This window comes from Caretta caretta, chromosome 6 (genome assembly GCF_965140235.1).
Source record: "Caretta caretta isolate rCarCar2 chromosome 6, rCarCar1.hap1, whole genome shotgun sequence".
NCBI lineage: Eukaryota > Metazoa > Chordata > Testudines > Cheloniidae > Caretta > Caretta caretta.
Genome location: NC_134211.1, coordinates 55,614,197 through 55,633,414, shown reverse-complemented (window position 1 = coordinate 55,633,414; position 19,218 = coordinate 55,614,197). Strand labels below are relative to the sequence as shown.

The 19,218-nt window shown below is 44.6% G+C and overlaps 1 protein-coding gene across 5 annotated transcripts in view; it reads right to left on the bottom strand.

The window, feature by feature from the left end:
- Positions 1 to 19,218, bottom strand: part of ACCS (1-aminocyclopropane-1-carboxylate synthase homolog (inactive)) — an 82,642-nt gene that overhangs the window by 41,700 nt on the left and 21,724 nt on the right. For 2 of the 5 annotated variants that reach the window (XM_048854248.2, XM_048854247.2), the window contains exon 2: positions 8,864 to 9,002. The exons of 2 other annotated variants lie outside the window; for them this stretch is intronic. The gene's annotated coding sequence lies outside the window, so the exon portion shown is untranslated. Of the gene's footprint in view, positions 1 to 8,863; positions 9,003 to 9,636; positions 9,883 to 19,218 lie in introns of those variants that run through there. One more of the 5 variants, XM_075129537.1, reaches the window with a different exon arrangement.

Genomic DNA, 19,218 nt, shown 5'->3' with positions numbered 1-19,218 from the left:
TCCTCATCTCCCATAAACCATAACACTGCGAATGGAGGCCTAGAACGATCAGACCAAGGGAGGCCAGCTTCCAGAGCTGATATTCGTGTTATAGTAACTTGAAAAAATAAATAATAAATAATAATAATATTTACTAATGGTTTAGGGTAAACAGAAGGTGCTCCACCCCCTCCTGCAGGTGGGAAGGGGAACTCAGTCTCCATCCTTCCTTCGAACCTTGGTCTCCCTGTTGAGATGGCCCACAAGAGTAGCAGTTGTGATGATGGCTTTTGGGATGGGGACACCTGGCTTCTCAAAACCACTGATAAAACGTCAGATGGTAACTTGCTCACTACTGACCCTTGGAGGATTCAAACTAGAGTTTGAATTATTAGAGTTAAAGGGTCCATTATCCTTTCCCAGTCCCCTGAGCCATCCAGCACCTTCAGTGAGTCAAGGTGAAAAGTACATCCAGGAAGCAAGTAGGTTGATACTCTATCATTTGTATAAAAAATTTAATGAGCAAATCAGCCATATTCCTATTAAAAAGCAGTAACTATAACAGATTGCTGTAGTGATCATTCCTAAGGATAGACGAATTGCTGATAAAATACAGTCTTCCTCTACCTATGTTATACTGGGACAGAAATACCAATCCAGAAAAGTCCAGCATACTCAGTGGAATATCATGAATTCAGCTACAAGACAGAAAGCAAGGAGCAGGAATAAGTGGACGTTTTCAATGTGGAAGGAGGTAAATAGTGAAGTACTCCAATGATCTGAATTTACAGGTGTTACTTAATGATATGAAGCCAGGAAGATTGTAAGGAGCCTCAGAAGGCCCGCCAATGAGGCAATTGGGCAACATGAGAACAGATAAAATTTAGCAGAGAAAAGTGCAGAGTAATATCCACTTTGAACTATTCATGCACATTGATGGTTTGTAAATGAAATATAACCACTCCTGAGACAAGATCCAGGCATCACTGTGGATATCTCAATGAAAATATCAGCTCAGTTCTTAGCCGTAGTAAAAAAAAAAAAACAAGCAAGCAAGCTTAGGAATACATACAATGCTGAAAATATTATAAAACCATTTTGTAAATTTTGATATATCCTCATCTAGAATGTTGTGTTCAGTTTTGGTCAACTCATCTCAAGAAGGATATAGCAAAAAAATAGAAAAAGGGCAACAAAAATTATTAGAGGCTTGGAAAGACTCCCATATGAAAAGAGATATTAAAAGATTTGAATTGTTTAGTTTATAAAGGAAGTGAATAAAGGGATATAATGGGGTATCCACAATAAGCCTTGCTGTAGACAAGGTCAGTTAAGCACACCTACTTACCCTTTATTTTAATGCAAGAACAAGAGGGCACCCAATTAAATTGAAAAGATAAGAAATTTAAAACTGATAAAAGGATTTTTCCTGCTCACAGAGCACATAATTCACCTGTGGAACTTCCAGTCACAAAATATTGAAGTAAATTATTACCATTTGTTATTTTTGTGATGCACAGATTTGTGCTAGGGACTTCACAGTAACTAGAAAGACAGTCTCTACTTCAGAGAGCTTACAGTCTAAAGAAAAATGCTTAGTATGATTTAAAAAAATCTGTTAGGCATTTGTATAATAGCAAAAATAACATTGCAGCATGAATTAGGAAGAAACTTCCCCTGCAGGCATAGTTTTGCCTACATGGGAGTTTTACATCATCCTCTGAAGCAGCAGATACCAGTCATTGCTACAGACAGGATACTGGAGTAAATTAACCATTGGTCTGATCTAGTACGGCAATTACTATGTTCAATTCCCACCAGAGCAGCAACACAGAGCAATAGTTTGGTATAGTCATGATGGGCATTTGGATTTCTAGCACAGCTTTACTGAATGAAATCCATGTTTCCTTCCTCAATTCCTATGCCTTTGATTTTCACTTATCTTCCTCCCACTGATCAATATGAGCTGCAAAATCTGCTAATATCTGAGCAGAGCTTTGTCCATGACAGCATTTGCACAGCTGTACCTGCTGTAGCCTGGTAATGCTGTCCCCTACCTGTCTCCCCAGAAGCACAACGGTTTGCAGGATCCCATTATCTACTCCACACATTATGAGGAGACTCAGCCCCACAAGTCAGATCCATCAAAGGGCAGCATTTTTGATTGCTGAGTTTTAATAAACAAATGGCATTTTCTATTCACTATTTAGCTACTTTGGCATTTTAAAGAATAGCTCAGATCATAATGATGAAATTTCTGCATTCACAGTAAACTGGCACCAACAAAGAGGATAATAGTCATATAAATTAGTCTAGGAACAGGGAGCCAAGCTGGGGAATATGCACTTATTAGAACAATCACAGAGCTTCAGAGAAGGAATTGAGGATGCGTGCAGGGGAGTGATGATTGTGGGGGAAATCACTGAAACAGTCAGCCCAGCACACAGCTGCAGTAACAAAAGCATGAACCAGATACAAGACCATACAAATACAGGCAGAGAATATGAACTAGAAGCAATGATCCTGGGATTGCATAAGGCACTGGGAGCTGACATCAACAGAGTTACACCAAGGATGCACCTCTTCAAAATTCATTTCTTCAGCGACCTTTTTCCAAACAAATTACATTTATGAACAAAAATTCCCAGTGCACTTGGGAGAAAAGATTATGCCTGGTCTCTTACCCATTCATTTAGATTACAGGCCATTTGAGAGTAGGGAACTTGTCTTTTCCTTTTTATTGTATAGCACAGAGTACACTGACTAATCAATAAAAAACTAACACTATGTTGTAATTTAGCCCAGCAGCTGGGTGAAACCTTCCTAACAGAACTTGGAACCATTTGAAGCTCAGCAGGTTTGCGATTTTGTTACAAACCTGAAGCTCAAGCCAGGTGTGCTTAATGTAAGCGGGGAAATAGTCCTGCTCTTGTGGGGAACTTTCCTGGCTTCTGCACTACCCCGGTGAAGTGGGCTAGCGAAAGGATCTGAGTCCTTGTTCCCACTTCCTTTACCCAGTGGCCTCCCTGCCCTTGAGGACTCCTCTTCCACTCTCCTGTCTGGCAGAGTCCTCGTAACCCCAACAAGGCTGGGCCCAGGATTCCTGGGGGGCTCGACCCCCAACCCTGCTGTGGTCACCTCGGACAAGGGTGCTAGGGTGTCCCCACTCCAGGGTACTCTCTCTGCACTGGGCACTTCTCTGACCCACTGACCATTACATACAAGTTAAAGCAAATGCAAGTTATTTAATCAACAATTAATTTTAAAAAGAATAAGCAAAAATGGGAAAGGTTAAAGGAAACACATCCCTGCCACAGAGCAGGGTGAACATCACAAACAGTGTCTCTGGAACGTCAGGGCAGTCCACAGTCTGTTCCTTGTAAGTCCCAGGCCTTCTTCTCAGGCCCTGGCTGTGCTGCAGTGATGCTGTGGGTTGGACGCTCGCTTTGGTGGTGGCCACACGTTCTCAGGCTCTAAGTGGTAGGACCCCTCTTCCCAGTAACGCCCCCGCCCTGTCGGGGTGACGATCCAAGCCTGGCCTGCAGAGACTCTTGGCTGAGGCATCTCCCTGAACTGGCCCCGCTGCCCAGGGTCCCCCTAGGTCTCCCCAGCTGCTCACCGCACCCAGCTCCAGACTGCTCCAGCCCCAGCTGCACCACTCTGTCTCTGCACTGCCGCTGCTCTGCCTCCAGCTCCGTGGGCTGCTTCTTTGGCCCCTCTGGCTCTGGTTGCTGCAGCTCTGCTCCCAGAACAGGTCTGCTCTGCAGGCTGCTTCTGTGACTGTGCTCCCAGCACTGACCGGCTTCCTGGGCTGCTTTTCTGGCCTCTCTGGCTCTGGTTGCTGCAGCTGTCCTCCCAGGGCAAGTCTGCTCTCTCTGGGCTGTGCCTCTGGCTTTGGGGCTGCAGCTCTGCTCCCAGGACAGGGTCTGCTCTCTCTGGGCTGCTTTTCTGGTCCCTCTGGATCTGGCACAGCTCTGCTCCCCAGCTTAGCTTGGGCCCCTGCTTTCCCCTTAGCTCAGCCCCACTCTGTCTGACCCAGGCAAATCCAGCTCACATGGAGAATGGGACCTCCCTGGCCTCCTGACTCTCTGATTAGCCTGCCCGCCCTGTCATTCAGGCTCACCTGGAACATTGGCCTCTCCCCATTGTTCCTGGGGGCTGTCAGTCTCAGGGTCCTGATTCCCCATCGACCCTTCCCCCTTTTTAGTACTGGGAGCTAGCAACTAAAACACCCCCACTGAATGTTAGTAACGGGGCAACAGTCCCCTTACATTAAGTTCACAAACTTTTTGCCAGGGTTGGATCAAGTTTTGATCAAGCCTCACTGTTCCGGGTAGACAATGTGCAGAGCCAAGAGGTTTGGCCTGAATTTTGCTTTGGGTACTTAACTTTGGGGGATAGGATGGGTGTTCAAACTTGACACTCAATGCAAACCTCAACAGAAGCAAAAGTGGAACGTGGATGGCACACCCTGCAGGGATAGTGAACATCCACGTGATCAGAACATCCAGAGGTGTTTTGATCTCTGCTCCCATTTCTGTGTAAGGACTAGTCAGGAGTAGATCTGGAACTTTCTTTCAGACAGCTACCTGAAAGTCTGGATCCTGACCACAAGCAGAGATGGGGCCCAAACCAAACATCATAATATCAAGACTTCTGTAATGAAGCCAAATCAAAACCCTGGAGGAGGAGTTGAACTTTGCCACTCAGGCCCATCTCGGTCTGTTCTGAACCTGTGTGGCCTAGAGTACTCAGGCTGGAAAACCTATAAGATCCTAGAGTACTCAGGTTGGAAAACCTGAGATTACTCCATATTTCCTGCTTCTGCCTGGGAATATTGTAGAAAGGGCCTATTGTGTGGGATTTCGGGGCGGCAGTTTAGATCTCTGAAGATATGGGGACATTAAGAATAAACATTTAAAAAAATCAAGGGGAAAAAAAGTGAACTGAACTTTTTCAAACCTCAGAGAAAATTTTGTTCAGTTCAAGCTTTGGGCCAAGATCCCAGTGATCAAAACCACTGGCTTATGCCTGTTTATTCTCATACATCGCACAATCCCATTTTAGAGAGTGTGGGAACTCTTTAGCGGGTTTATTACAGACTCACACCAAACTGGGCACTAAGACAAAGGATAATATATTCAATGGAGAAGATTTGTAACAGGAGGGTGAGTTTGAAGTGTTGTCATCCTGGGTCAGGTGGAGTGTATCACAGCATAAACAAAGAGCAGATGGGGCCAGACCAACAGGACACGAGAATTGTCCAGCTGCATGTTTAAAGAGAGCCAGGAAGTCAGTGACAGTTGTTGGTCCCCAGAGTACGTGCCAAAAACTCAGCCTAATCACCCCAGCTCTCCTGCCATTGGGCCAGATGCCTGCAAGAGCGAGCTGTGTAAGCTGAATTTGACCCTTTTGTCACCCCTCTTTCTCTTTGGCCAAACAGCACGGGAAAAGTGTTTCCTTTTCTCAACCTTCTGTAAGACTTGGAATGGCCTCTTCCCTGTTCCAGCCGTTCCTTCCCTCCCCTTCCCTGCTCATTCTTAGGGCTTTTAGTTTGAGTTTACTGTTGCCATGCAGAAAACGTTTTGTCTGAAAGTTTGGAGGCTATAGTTTGCTGGTGCAGACTCTGAAACCTTCACCCAGCAAAGGCAATCGTTTCTACCATTTGTACTAAGGCGGAGGGTAATCGAGTGGTTGGAGCAAGGGACAGGGAGTCTGCATTCTAATCTCATCTCTGCCATTCACTGGCTGTTTAACCATGGGCAAGTCCCTTAACATGTCTCAGTTTCACCATCTGTAAAATAGGAATAACTACACTTACCTACTTCACAGGGAATTGTGAAGCTAAGTCAATTGTTGTTTGTAAATAACTGAGATCTTTACAGAAGGATAACTTATGTTATATCCCCCTCTCTCCCACTGAGAGACCCAAAACACCTTCAGTTTGGATGCATCAAGCTTTGATCTGGATTATTTTCTCCAGAAAATGCAGTCTGACAGTTCATACATGGCACAGCCTCTGCAATGAGAGAACATTAATACAGACCATGCAACTTACAAAGCATTGCTGTGGTGGGTTGCACTCACCTATTGAGCAGTGCCTTTCTCTTTGGCTACCAGCACCCCCGAAAGCTATCAGCCTGTCTCGGTGAGTCTTCTGTGTCTTGGCCCTCCATCCAGGTCACATACTCCAAAACCCCTTATAACAAACTCAAAAATTGAAACTGTTCCTTGTCTTCTGAGCCAATTATAAACAAAATCGATTCTTACCCTTTCTAGGTTAAACTCTCTCTCTGGGACGGAATCAGCAAAGTTCCTTCTTAGCCCCTGCCACTGACTGTAGCCAGCAAGAGACCCTGGCCCTGCCTGGTTTCTCTGGCAGCAGGCAGCTCCTTTTATTTCAGCCTGGTGGGTCTTAATTGGCTTTTGCTAGTTCCTAGCCCTTCTGTCTTCTGGATGACCAGATCTCACTGGTTCCCAAAATGGCTGCTGTTTTCCTCACTGATAATTGTTTTCTAGGGCAGGGTGTAACAGAGCCTCCAGTATGGGGCCACAAAGGCCTGGTATCCGCTGTCAAAATTGCCCAGAAATGAAAACAGCTACCACAGCGTTACCAAAAATGTCAGCACTGAGACTCTTTGAAGGGAGTCATGCTCCCTTCCAAATGGTTGTATTGGTCCATTAGTTGCTCTTCCCCAGAGCACTAGGAGGATCAGAAGAGAAACAGGACCCAAGGGAAGGGAAAACTGTGATATTTTGGGGATCATCCAGTAAGGGGTTCTGTTACTGCCAGCTCTGTAACCTTGGGTGCCTTTTGTTGTGCAGCTTTTGTTCAGACCCCTGACACTAGTAGCTTGTACACACGCACAAGATCTCACCCTGGCTTCCACCAGCCTAGTCACTCCTTGCAGGTTTCAGAGTAGCAGCCATGTTAGTCTGTATTCGCAAAAAGAAAAGGAGTAATTGTGGCACCTTAGAGACTAACAAATTTATTTGAGCATAAGCTTTCGTGAGCTACAGCTCACTTCATCGGATGCTCAAATAAATTTGTTAGTCTCTAAGGTGCCACAAGTACTCCTTGCAGGGTAACACCAACACCAACAGCCCTTCCAGTCCTGAGTCTTCCTAAATCCATATTCCCCAAGTTCTTAACTACCAGACACTCGGACTTTTCCTGCCAATTCGTCACCCTCTAAAGGCATGAAACCAGTCCCCCCAACCACCAGCCTACTTTGACACACAGTTAGCAGAACAGAGGGGTAAAAATGAACAGAAGGTTTGTTTCATAGAAAAACCACAGATTCAAAGATGAAACAGTAAGGGGAAAACAAACACATAAAAGTTACACAGAAAATAAAGGCACAACCTCAGGCTTTACACTTCTAGTATTAGAAAAGGGATTTTATCTAAAAAAAAAGTTATCTCTTGCCTCTGAACAGTTTCCCAGCATATCCCATGCCATAGAGGGGATCCAGCATTTCACAGACAGCACCTGCCAAGTGACTGTCCCTCAGTTTCTGGATCCCAAAATTCAGACACAAGCCTGCTTTTAAAAGGCTTTTTTTCTCTTTTTTATTTTTCTTCTCTTAGGCCATGGTGACTCATGTTTATTTAGTGTGGAAATCCTTCTTGATTGAAGAGCGTTTGTCTCTTCAATGTCTTCCCATTAACATTAATGGTCCCCCATTGTCTCTTCTTCATTGGACAAAGGGTTGTTACTTGGAGCTGGTTTTGTGTAAACACCTGTCTTGAGAGGTGCCTGTCCTTGCTATAAGAAAAGGAGTACTTGTGGCACCTTAGAGACTAACCAATTTATTTGAGCATGAGCTTTCGTAGCTCATGCTCAAATAAATTGGTTAGTCTCTAAGGTGCCACAAGTACTCCTTTTCTTTTTGCGAATACAGACTAACACGGCTGTTACTCTGAAACCTGTCCTTGCTATAAGGTGTGGTTGAAATTGTAGTATAGGTTATGAGCTGAGTTTTCTATATACATAAATGCATATACATACAGACTGTGGTTATGAATCTATCTCATGACCGTCAAGTTCAGAACACTACAAGCTTTCATGAAAGACCTTACTTGATACACTGTGATAGTACAATAATACAGTATGCAATCAGTTGATTCAACTGCTCATTTTGGGGGTTTAACCCAGTGACATACTAACTTTTTTTTGTCGCACCCCCTTTACCATTTATAGAATTTGTCACCCCCCCCCATCACTTGTAATTTGAAGTAATCCATTACTTCTGCACTACTGCTGGTGGCAGTACTGCCTTCAGAGCTGGGTGGCCAGAGAGCAGCGGCTGCTGGCCGGGGCATTCATGTTGTTTGCCAAGTGGAAGGACTATTTTTTTAATACAGCTCCCGTCCCACCCCACAATACCCACTCTATTTTTATCCTGCTCCTGCTGTTGTGGTAGTGTGACTCAGGGTGCCTGGGACAGCCCTCACTGAAAATGCCAGGCTGCAAAAAGGATAGCAGATTCTCCCAAAACTGGTGGTTAACACTGAAGTTAGATTTACCAACCAGTCACAAACTGTGCTCCTGATCCCCGACACTGGTTTTCAAGAAGCCAATAAAGAAATCAAACTGCCCCCTTTACTGCATTCCCAGTTCTCTGGCTCCCAATCAGACATAGATCCAGTACAGTGAGAAGTTACCTAAAAATGCTGCTCACTATACAAAATGTTCTTCTGACCCCAAAGGGCCAGCCACATTACCAGGTCAGTACAGTTTTGGATCTTACTCAAAATACTATGCTGCCAGCCAATCCTGTGATGTCTAAAATGAAAGGTTTATTAGAAAAGAAAAGAAAAGAAAAGAAAAGAAAAGAAAAGAAAAGAAAGTTGTTAAATGGTAAAGCAATCAGATACATACAGATGCTTCGAAGTCCATATGTCAGGTTCTTAGCAGTATTAGTCAGTTGGCTGGCTTGCAAGTCCCCCTGGAACACATCCAAAGTTTGGATGGGCCATTCAGTCCTTTGTTCAGAGCTTCATTTGTAGAAAAGTTGCTTCTGGGGGTAAGAAGCAGGAAGGATTGAAGACAAAATGGAAATAATGCAGCTGCCCTTTATATTTCTCTTTCCATGTGGCTTGTACTTCCTGTATGCCAAACACAAGTTTCGCAGCACATGGCATGGAAAAGCCTTAGAGTTCTGTCCACCAACTTGCCCCTACATGCCTTGCTGACTCATAAGGTGTATCCCCCGGCTCCTTTCAATGGATTAATTGTACAGCTGATTACTCTTGATTGGCCATCAAACGGGCTAGGCAGTGCTGCTGCCAATCTGTCTGGGGGTATCACCCAGAAACACAGCACAAGTTTGGAAATATACCCTGCAGATATACCCTACTTATCTATAACTCACAATACAAAGGTGATACAAACATATAAACAAGATCGTCATACTTGGCAAATCATAGCATTTTCACAGGTACCTTACATGGTCAGATTCCTTGCAATTTTATAATATTGGTAACAACAATATCATAAAGTGTCTCCCAGATTCCATGCAGTGTCACAGGAATAGGATCCCAGTTTCTTTGTCCCCCAGCCCCCGCGAGAACCTCTTGTGCCCACACTGGGGGTGGGGGTGGGGGTGTGCGCCACAGTTTTGCACACCATTGGTTTAAACCTTCGGTTCTCACCTTGGGCTGTCTGGATGCTGATTATCACAGATCCGATCTCCTTGAAAACTGGAACAGTAGAGCCATTGATGGTACTAGAGATTTTCTTGTTTATATATAAGTGGTGTGTTTACATCTACCCTTTCAGTGGTGATAGGGAGAGGAAGGTTTCCACAGAGACTGTGGGATTATATTTGCTAGAAGTCCTCCTCCACCTCTCCTGGAAGGCTTAAATCTACATTCTGTTGCAGGAGGAGGTTGTGTTCCTTTGAAAATGAATTTGCAATAAGATACGGCTACAAAAGAAATCATGTCATGCAGCTGAGAAGAGAGAGTTCTGGGTAGGGCTCTGGGGGACATCATCTGGCTTACTGCACTCAGTCCTGGGCATCATATTATCAGGGAGATATTGAAAAAAATAGGAGGGTGTTCAGGGAAAAAAAACAAAAATGATCAGGGAGCTAGAGGGGCTATGTTATGAGGAAGGATTAAAAGAGCTAAAAATCTTTGTAGCTTGGCTTAATGACAACTAAGGGAGGACTTTATAACAGTCTAAAGTGTAGGAAGAGTGCAAATAATAAAAATAGAAGAGGAATTATTTTGTGCTATTATGGGCAGGGTAAGAGTAGGATCAAATGGGATGATATAAAGACAGGGGACATTAAAGATCAGGGAAGCTAGCCTTACAGTGATATGTATTAAGTTGTGGGAATGGTGGAAGCACCATCGCTTGAGAATTTTTAAGATAGACTGGACAAGACACTAAAAAATGTTATGAAGGGAAGGAGCTTGCATTTGCAGGGAGATGGGCTGGAGGGAAAAGGCATATTGTATATTGTTTCTAACTTTTGTGATTCTATGAAACATCAGGCCCCTGTTTGTTAGGACAGCAAAGTACTGAGGTTGCTTTAAAGATCCGAAACATCTCTGCAGAGAAAGCTGCCATGCTGGGCAGTAATTCCATGCCCCTGGGCTTGGTTCTATCAGGAAGAAAGATCTGCAGAACTGCACAGCATCCCCCTCATCCCTGGCCCCCAAAACTGCCGAACCTGTGAGTTCTCACCAGATATTTGGAAGTTCTTATTCAGTGAATCCCAACTTCCTCTGAGTCTTCCCATTACTACATCAAGCTCCACACAGCCAATCTGTTCACTCCAGTTTATAGCTTAAAGGAGATTTTCCATTTGGGGCAAATTTTGTGTTCATAAAAGTAACACTGACTGGAGAGAGGCAGTATGCAGGCAAGGTAGGGTGCAGCCTTCCTCCTCATCAATTCTGTGACACAGCTCAATCCTGACCTGTGCTTCTGTCCCACCATTCCAGTCCCCCACAATTCAGTCCTGACCTGTGATACCCCATTCTAGGCCTTGGCCTCTTCCATCCATACACTCATGAACTGGATAGCGGATGTGATATGTGAACACACTCAGTTACAGATAGGTCTACACTGCAGCTGAGAGGTGTGATTCCCAGCCCAGCTAGACAGACTCACACTAACTTTGCTTAAGCTAGCGCACTAAAAAATAAAAGTGTGAACGCTGTGGCATAGGTTCATGCCCATGGGGTCAGGCAGGTTTGGACTTCAGCGGCTAGCCTGAGCCCCTGCCAGTGCCACAACGTCCACACTGCTATTTTTAGTGCACTTGCTTGAGTGAAGCTGGCAGGAGTCTGCCTACCTATACTGGGAACTGCACCTCCCAGTTGCTGTGTAGACATACCCCAAAAACTCTAATTTTACCACCCTCATTCAAGTGGACTGGTAACCTACTGTACAGACAGGCCCACTGATTTCAGAGGGCCACGTATGCAGTAAGGTGCTATGCAATGTAAGAAAGGATGGCAAAATTAGTCTCTCAGATATTAGATTAAACCCAGTAAAATGATACTGGTCACTCCTCCTGGCTGGGTCACTCCTTACCTAAGATATTCTAAGAAAAACAGCTCTGCTTTGAAAATGATCTTTCAAATACCTTTTACCTAGTGTAACGGAGGGTCTGCAAGTACCATCTCTGGGGGAAGCTTTGGCAATAATATTCAGAATTAGCACAAGAAAAAGCATAATGTGGATAGTTAAGTGTGTCAGATACAACTTCTTCCAGTGTTTTAGACTTTAACCTGCATGATCCATTGTACTTTGAACCATACAGGCCCCACAAACCAGTGTGCGTGCAACACAGTACTCACACATAACTATGTAATAAAGAGTGACTCTACAATTGCAAACCACTAGACGGAAGGGGAAAAAATGATGAGGAAAGCAATTTCAGCGTGGAGTTTTCCAATGGGATATTTTAAACACCAGTGAGGAAAAGAAAGGATTTTTCAAAATTAAAGAAAAATGTCTTGCCTGACCACTTTGAACCTGACTTCTATAGTGTGTCCTTCCCCCTCTATATAAATGACGCCCCCATGCATACATATACATGTCTGCCATCCCGGACAAGCTCCACTTGTCTTCATATCTGGCCCAGGCAGCAAATAGAAGTTATTGAACCTTCAAGGTCTATCTCCCAGCACTGCTGAACACATGCCGGCATTTCTCAGCCGTGAACCCTGGTGCCTGATGCTTTTGGCTAGGAAAACTTTAGCAGCAGCTGGATCCACGTCATATAGAGGGAGGCAGCAGGTCTGCCAGCCCTGCTAAAGCAGCCAGGGGCAAGCTGCCGCGAGCTCTCAGCAGCCGGGGGAGGGGGGAAGGAATAATACAAAGCAAGTACAGATCGCTGGCTGATTCCACAAGAAGAGAAGCAAAATGACAAAATAAGGGCTGTAATTGCAGGGAAGAGACCTATAATTCTCTCCACGCGGCACCCCTTGTTAGTATGTGCAGAACAGATGTCTCCAGCTGGGGCTCTTGCCAGTTTTGCAGAGGTATTGTCACTGGATGGGGACTATGCACTATAAAGGCAATCTTTGATGTGCTTGGTAACTGCAATCACGGCTGTGGGGTTATGTTCCTTCCTTGAAATGAGAGAACAGCTTGTTCTTCCATGCCTTGCCTCTCTTCTCTCCAGCAAAGTGCGGGGCCTTGGCTGGGTCAGGATAGCAGAGACATTGTGGGGCCAAACAACATCTGAGGAGAGGGAAAGGCCGGTGGGTAAAAGCATAGACTTAACATTTAAAAGTGAGGTGAAAATATCCCAATATCACACATTGCCTTGACAAAAGGCTTGCTGGGGAATGAGACCTAGAGACTGAGGCCACAGACGGATAAAAATAACTTCAAAGCCTTGATTTTACCGAGTCCTTCCCTGGACACCTGTGATTTACCTGTGACCTCACATGAAAGGTCAATATCATGATGGCTGTAGCTGACCTCTCCCCCAAAATATACTGACCCAGCCAAGCCCAGGAACTAGCTGCAAATCTCAGTGAAGTGAACAGGAGCTACGTGGCTAAGTTGTGGGACGTTCGAAAGTGGAGGGGAGGATGTTCTAAGGACACACTTCCAAATGAAATTCTCCCCTGTGCAGAAGGTTAGCATGAAGTCTGTACCACTTAAGTCCCATTAAAGTCATATTTTGAAGGGAGTATATTTTGAGGGGGACACCAACTCTCGTAAGAAATAAGCAGAGACAGTCATTCATTTCACAGAGAGCCATTCAACAGCTATCATGAGTTTGGGTCCTTACCAAATGGGGACCAGATTTGAACCAAGTGACCTCTGCACCCCATTACAATCCCCTCATATTTTCCTTCTGAAAGTGCAGCAGCTCGCCAATACCTTTAGTACCTGTGGATTTCCTGCAGACATTTGAAAGAGAAAGACAGACCTGTGATGCCACACAACAGTCCTTCATTAGCCCCCTTTCTAGTGTGGCAGGAGCTGAAAAGAAGTACCAAATTTTCATTTTTATTTTCCTCTGTGGATTTTTTATTACTATTATTATTATTCTCCTCCTGCTCCCCACATGCAGTTTGTTGATCAGAAGCAGAAACATTTGCCTAAAACCCACCCCAGGGTTCCTGGAACATGACAAACCAATCAAACCTACAGCAGAAATAAAAATTCCCTGGTGACTGGGCAGATGAGCAATCTCCAGTCTCTCGGGGTGCAGGGCAAGAGAAGAGGGTGAGAGACAGAGGCACAGCCCCTTCGGCTCCAGTGATATATTGGTAGCAACAAGCATGTCGTAAATATCACAAAAGGCAAAGTGAGAACTCAGATAAATAGCACAAGGGTCCTTGTGTCAGCAGCCAGCACCTCCACAAATCACCTCACACCAACATTTTCACTCTGCTCTGAAAGCAAGATCCAGGGGGAAAGCTTCTGCATGGTTTACGAGTTCCTTGACGTAAATGCTTGCAACACACTTACTGAAAAGGTCTCCTCGTTAAGGCCAGTTTGGTTTTGTTTTAATTTTCTTTCCAAAATACTCTACCGAGGTCATGTGAAGTGCTGCTCGGCCAAGTCCAATGATATGCATCAGCACGTTCTCAGCAACAGGCAAACAACAAACCTCTCTGAAGGACATTAAAGACTCGAATAACCAAGCTTATCTTATTCACCTTTGGGAAGTGCTGCAGCTGATCAAGAAGAGAAACCACCTCTCCCCCCAAAACACACACACCTACATCCTTACATTAACCACTTCAGCAGCCCAGACACTAAAACAAACAATGGCAGAGACGGAGTATGATATAGTGGTTAAAGCAGAAATCTGCATATCAGGCCCCGCTATTCCCAAATCAGTCCAGCATTCACTATGTAACCTGGGACAAGTCACTCAAACTCAATGTCTTGGCTTCCCCATCTTTAAAAGGGGGACAACAAGCAGATCTTAACTTTAACTGAGGTAAGCTCATGATTTATTGACCTAAGAGGTAAATACTCACTGAGCTGGACCTGAGATCAGCATATACCTTGAGGGACAACAAATCTAGACGTTCATCTCATCATGATGTCAATATCTTCTTATTATACGCAATTTACAGATGGCAAGACTCAGGCATAGGAAGATTCAGTGTCACACAGTGAGTATAATTTGAGCACCTTGTGAGATCTTTAATAATTGAAGGTTGTGGGCATGTTATTGCCCTAGATTTGCCTCAGTCCATCATATAACTATCTGCATGGCATTGACTCATAGGGCCAATGCAGGTAATAGTCAAACACATGTATTATTTCTGTAGGTTTTATAGAGTTCTTAATTTAGGTAGATAAGCTCTGTTAGTAGAAATTGTTAACTCTAAATTTTAAAACTTTTGACATAACATATTCTTTTCTTGGGAATTTGAAATAGGACAGGAAATGTGTCACATCTCCTGGAGAAATGTGGGAAATCCCAGCACACTTATTTGCCACTCAATTTCAAATATGTTCTGAGGGGATGGAACACAGTAAAATTGTATTAGAACCAATAAGACACATTTTTTTCTCCTTCAAAGCCAAACACTTTGAATTTATAATATCTCCTGGACTTTACCAGGTTTGCTCTGCCCTGAAAGTGTATGTGTGTGGTCTCCACTTACCTAATGGATGCCAGACACTGAGGGCTACATAGAGGCATCAGAATGTGCAGTTATTTGTACTGCAACAAACTCACTGCTATCTAGGAATAGCATGGTTATCACTATGCCACACAGAACCTCACAGTGACGACAAGGATGGAACTTGGAGACGCCTGCTACAAAAATTACAGACTCCCTCCGGTTAGGCTGAAGAAGAATCTTCTTTAGCAGTTAGCAGTGTTGGGCCTAGGGCACACTGATGAACAATCTTGAGTCCCTCCTGAAGAGGGAACGGGGCATACATATGCATACTCCAGCTAGTTCATTACAGTATATTGTTGTTCATGTATTTAAAAATAGGCTGTGGAACACTAAATATTTTAAGTTGCATACAAAACTGTATAACTCTGTAACTCAATAAGACCTCTTCATAAAGCATGGTAGGGCCAGGCCACGACTTGGTAGGGGCCTCCCTCAACTTGGGAGTAGTTGTGAGCCATAGAAATTGGCTTTGCTATGGAAACAGCACCTGTACATTCTGTAACAGCACAGAACTGATAAAAAGCAAATCACATTCTAATTAATCACTCACAACTTACTCCTATTTGTTGCTGTACACACTGTGCTGAACACAGAGCACCCCGAGCCTGCAGTACTTAAACAAAGACAGAAAGTTCCATAACAGGAGTCCCTGACAGAAATTCACACACGTGGGAAAGCTCATGGCTGCATCCTTTCACAATAGCCCATCTGGTAGCACACAGCACACGGTAGAGCTGCCATGTCAGGGCCATTTAGCTCCCTTCTGGCAGCTGCAGACTTGAAAAGCATACAATGTTCTGCAGAATATCAACTCTCCTTTCACTTTCCTGATTTATGCCAGTGTATCATATCCCTGAACTACATCAGTGTAACACTAGAGTAATAAGAATCAGGCCCACGGGGTCGCCACTCTAATAGTTAAAGATGGCAGGTGGCCATCAGGCGTGCAAGTCTATTTAGCAAAGGGAACAAGATGACAAGTAGCTTAAGGAAACAGAAGGTGAGTGGAAGAGGAGGACAAAGTAGTACAGGCCTCATTGCCATGATATGTCCTCTTTGGGGAAGAGACCGTCATTTGCTATTCATCTGACTGGTTTTTAGCAGAATAGGGCCCTCATCTTGTTTGGGGCTTCTCAGTGCTACTCTGATAATTATAGTGATCAATGACATAAAACTGCTGAGGGAACAGCATGCATTTGAACGGACTGGCGAATGCAGGCAAGTCAGAGTAATATGTACGTTTCCAAAAAGGGGAACATGGGCTCTCCATATACGCACTCTTTTATACGTGTCTTTTAGCCAATGAGATAGAGAGAGTCAGGACAGTCTTCCAAGATTTCAAACTTTTAAGCAAGGTAACCTATTTCCCCTTGTTTTTTCCTAACCCCCCCCACCCCCCTTCCTCAGACGTTCTTGTTAAACCCTGGATTTGTGCTGGAAATGGCCCACCTTGATTATCATACACATTGTAAGGAGAGTGATCACTTTACATAAGCTATTACCAGCAGGAGAGTGGGGTGGGGGGACAGAAAACCTTTTGTAGTGATAATCACCCATTTTTTCATGGTTTGTGTGTATAAAAACGTCTTCTGTATTTTCCACAGTATGCATCCGATGAAGTGAGCTGTAGCTCATGAAAGCTTATGCTCAAATAAATTGGTTAGTCTCTAAGGTGCCACAAGTACTCCTTTTCTTTTTGCAAACTTTTAAGAGTTAAAACAAAAAGAACTCCTGTCTCAGCTGCATAAATACAGATGTTTCCATGCAGAGCAGAACAGGGAGTGGAGGTTAGATAACCAAGGCCTTGGCAACCTGAATAAGCAAACAGAGCCAACCTCAATTATCCCCATGGACAAATCTCTGGTTTTACCCACAGCAGTTTATCACATCCACTGTGAGACCTTCAAAGAGCCACTGCGAGCCAAGACCAACTCAGTGTGGCTTCACCTGATTCATCCAGGACGGGAAGGGATTTCAGGCCAGGATTACATCAACATGGCTTTTACTAGCAAGACCACAGGAAGGCAGCACCCCTGGAAAAATCATGGAGCAGGTCCTCAAAGAAACCATTCTGAAGCACTTGGAGGAGAGGAAGGTGATCAGGAACAGTCAACATGGATTCACCAAGGGCAAGTCATGCCTGACCAACCTGATTGCCTTCTATAATGAGACAACTGGCTCTTTGAATATGGGAAAAGGGGTGGACATGATATATCTTGACTTTAGCAAAGCTTTTAATACGGTCTCCCACAGTATTCTTGCCCGCAAGTTAAAAAAATATGGACTGGATGAATGGACTATAAGGTGGATAGAAAGCTGGCTAGATTGTTGGGCTCAATGGGTTGTGATCAATGGCTCCATGTCTAGTTGGCAGCCAGTATCAAGCAGAGTGTCCCGGGGTCGGTCTTGGGGCCAGTTTTGTTCAATATCTTTATTAATGATCTGAACGATGGGATAGATTGCACCCTCAGCAAGGTCGCAGGTGACACTAAGCTGGGGGGAGAGATAGATATGCGGGAGGGTAGGGATAGGGTCCAGAGTGACCTAGACAAATTAGAGGATTGGGCTAAAAGAAATCTGATGAGGTTCAACAAGGACAAGTGCAGAGTCCTGCACTTAAGGACGGAAGAATCCCATGCACCACTACAGGCTGGGGACCGACTGGCTAAGCAGCAGTTCTGCAGAAAAGGACTTGGGGATTACAGTGGATGAGAAGCTGGATATGAGTCAGCAGTGGGCCCTTGTTGCCAAGAAGGCTAACTGCATATTGGGCTGCTTTAGTAGGAGCATTGCCAGCAGATCGAGGGAAGTGATTATTCCCCTCTATTCAGCACTGGTGAGGCCACATCTGGAGTATTGCGTCCAGTTTTGGGGCCCCCACTACAAAAAGGATGTGGACAAATTGGAAAGAGTCCAGTGGAGGGCAACGAAAATTGTCAGAGGGCTGGGGTACATGACTTATAAGGACAGGCTGAGGGAACTGGGCTTGTTTAGTCTGCATAAGAGAAGAATGAGGAGGGATTTGATAGCTGCCTTCAACTACCTGAAGGCGGGTTCCAAAGAGGATGGAGTTCAGCTGTTCTCAGTGATGGCAGATGACCGAACAAGGAGCAATGGTCTCAAGTTGCAATGGGGGAGGGTCTAGATTGGATATCAGGAAACACTATTTCACTAGGAGGGTGGTGAAGCACTGGAATGGATTACCTAGGAAGGTGGTGGAATCTCTATCTTTAGAGGTTTTTAAGGCCCAGCTTGACAAAGCCCTGGCTGGAATGATTTAGTTGGTCCTGCTCTGAGCAGGGGGTTGGAGTAGATGACCTCCTGAGGTCTCTTCCAACCCTAATATTCTATGATTCTGTGATTCTATGAACAGAGAGCAGCTCAGCCTAGTTCCTATCAGCACAGCCAGGGAGAGCAGACTCCCATCTTAGACTTTTTAGCAGCTCTTTGCAGCTTGGTTACAGAAGAGGCAACTCCAACCATGGGAAAGGCTCAAGTGGCAGACCACATACGTCCTGTTTGAGTGTCAGACTCAACAATGAAGCCAGACATAGGAATCAGATTTCGTTAGGCCCTTTGGTATCTTACTGGTGATACAATTCCCTCCCCCACAAGAAGACTTTTAATACACACTCTTCCATTGTAAGGTCCCAGCTTGGATTCAGCTATGGCTTGGGACTTCCACTGAGATCTGAGTACTGGATTTGAAAGGTAGGCGCATTTGAGATTGACAGGGATTTGATGGCAGGCTTGGTGTACTTAGCACAGACATTATCAAAGTTAGCTGGAGGATTCTGGATGGAGCTGCATAGCCCTCTCTCCCCCAGGAGGCTTCCTAACAGAAATGCCAGAGACAATTCTCAGTCACATCCAAAAGAGTTACAGCCCCGTGGCCTTGCACTGCTAATAGTGGGAGCCTGGATGAGCTAAGCACAGCTGTGCTGTACCAGAAGGCTGCCTTTCCCCACACAGACACCTTGGACTTTTATATTACAACGAGGCAAGCCTGATTAATAGCTCCTCCACTGAAGGGATGACTCAGATGCAGCCCTGATGAATAGAAGCTCTCATGTTATGAAAGCAGCACAGAACAGAGTGTATCTGTTTGTT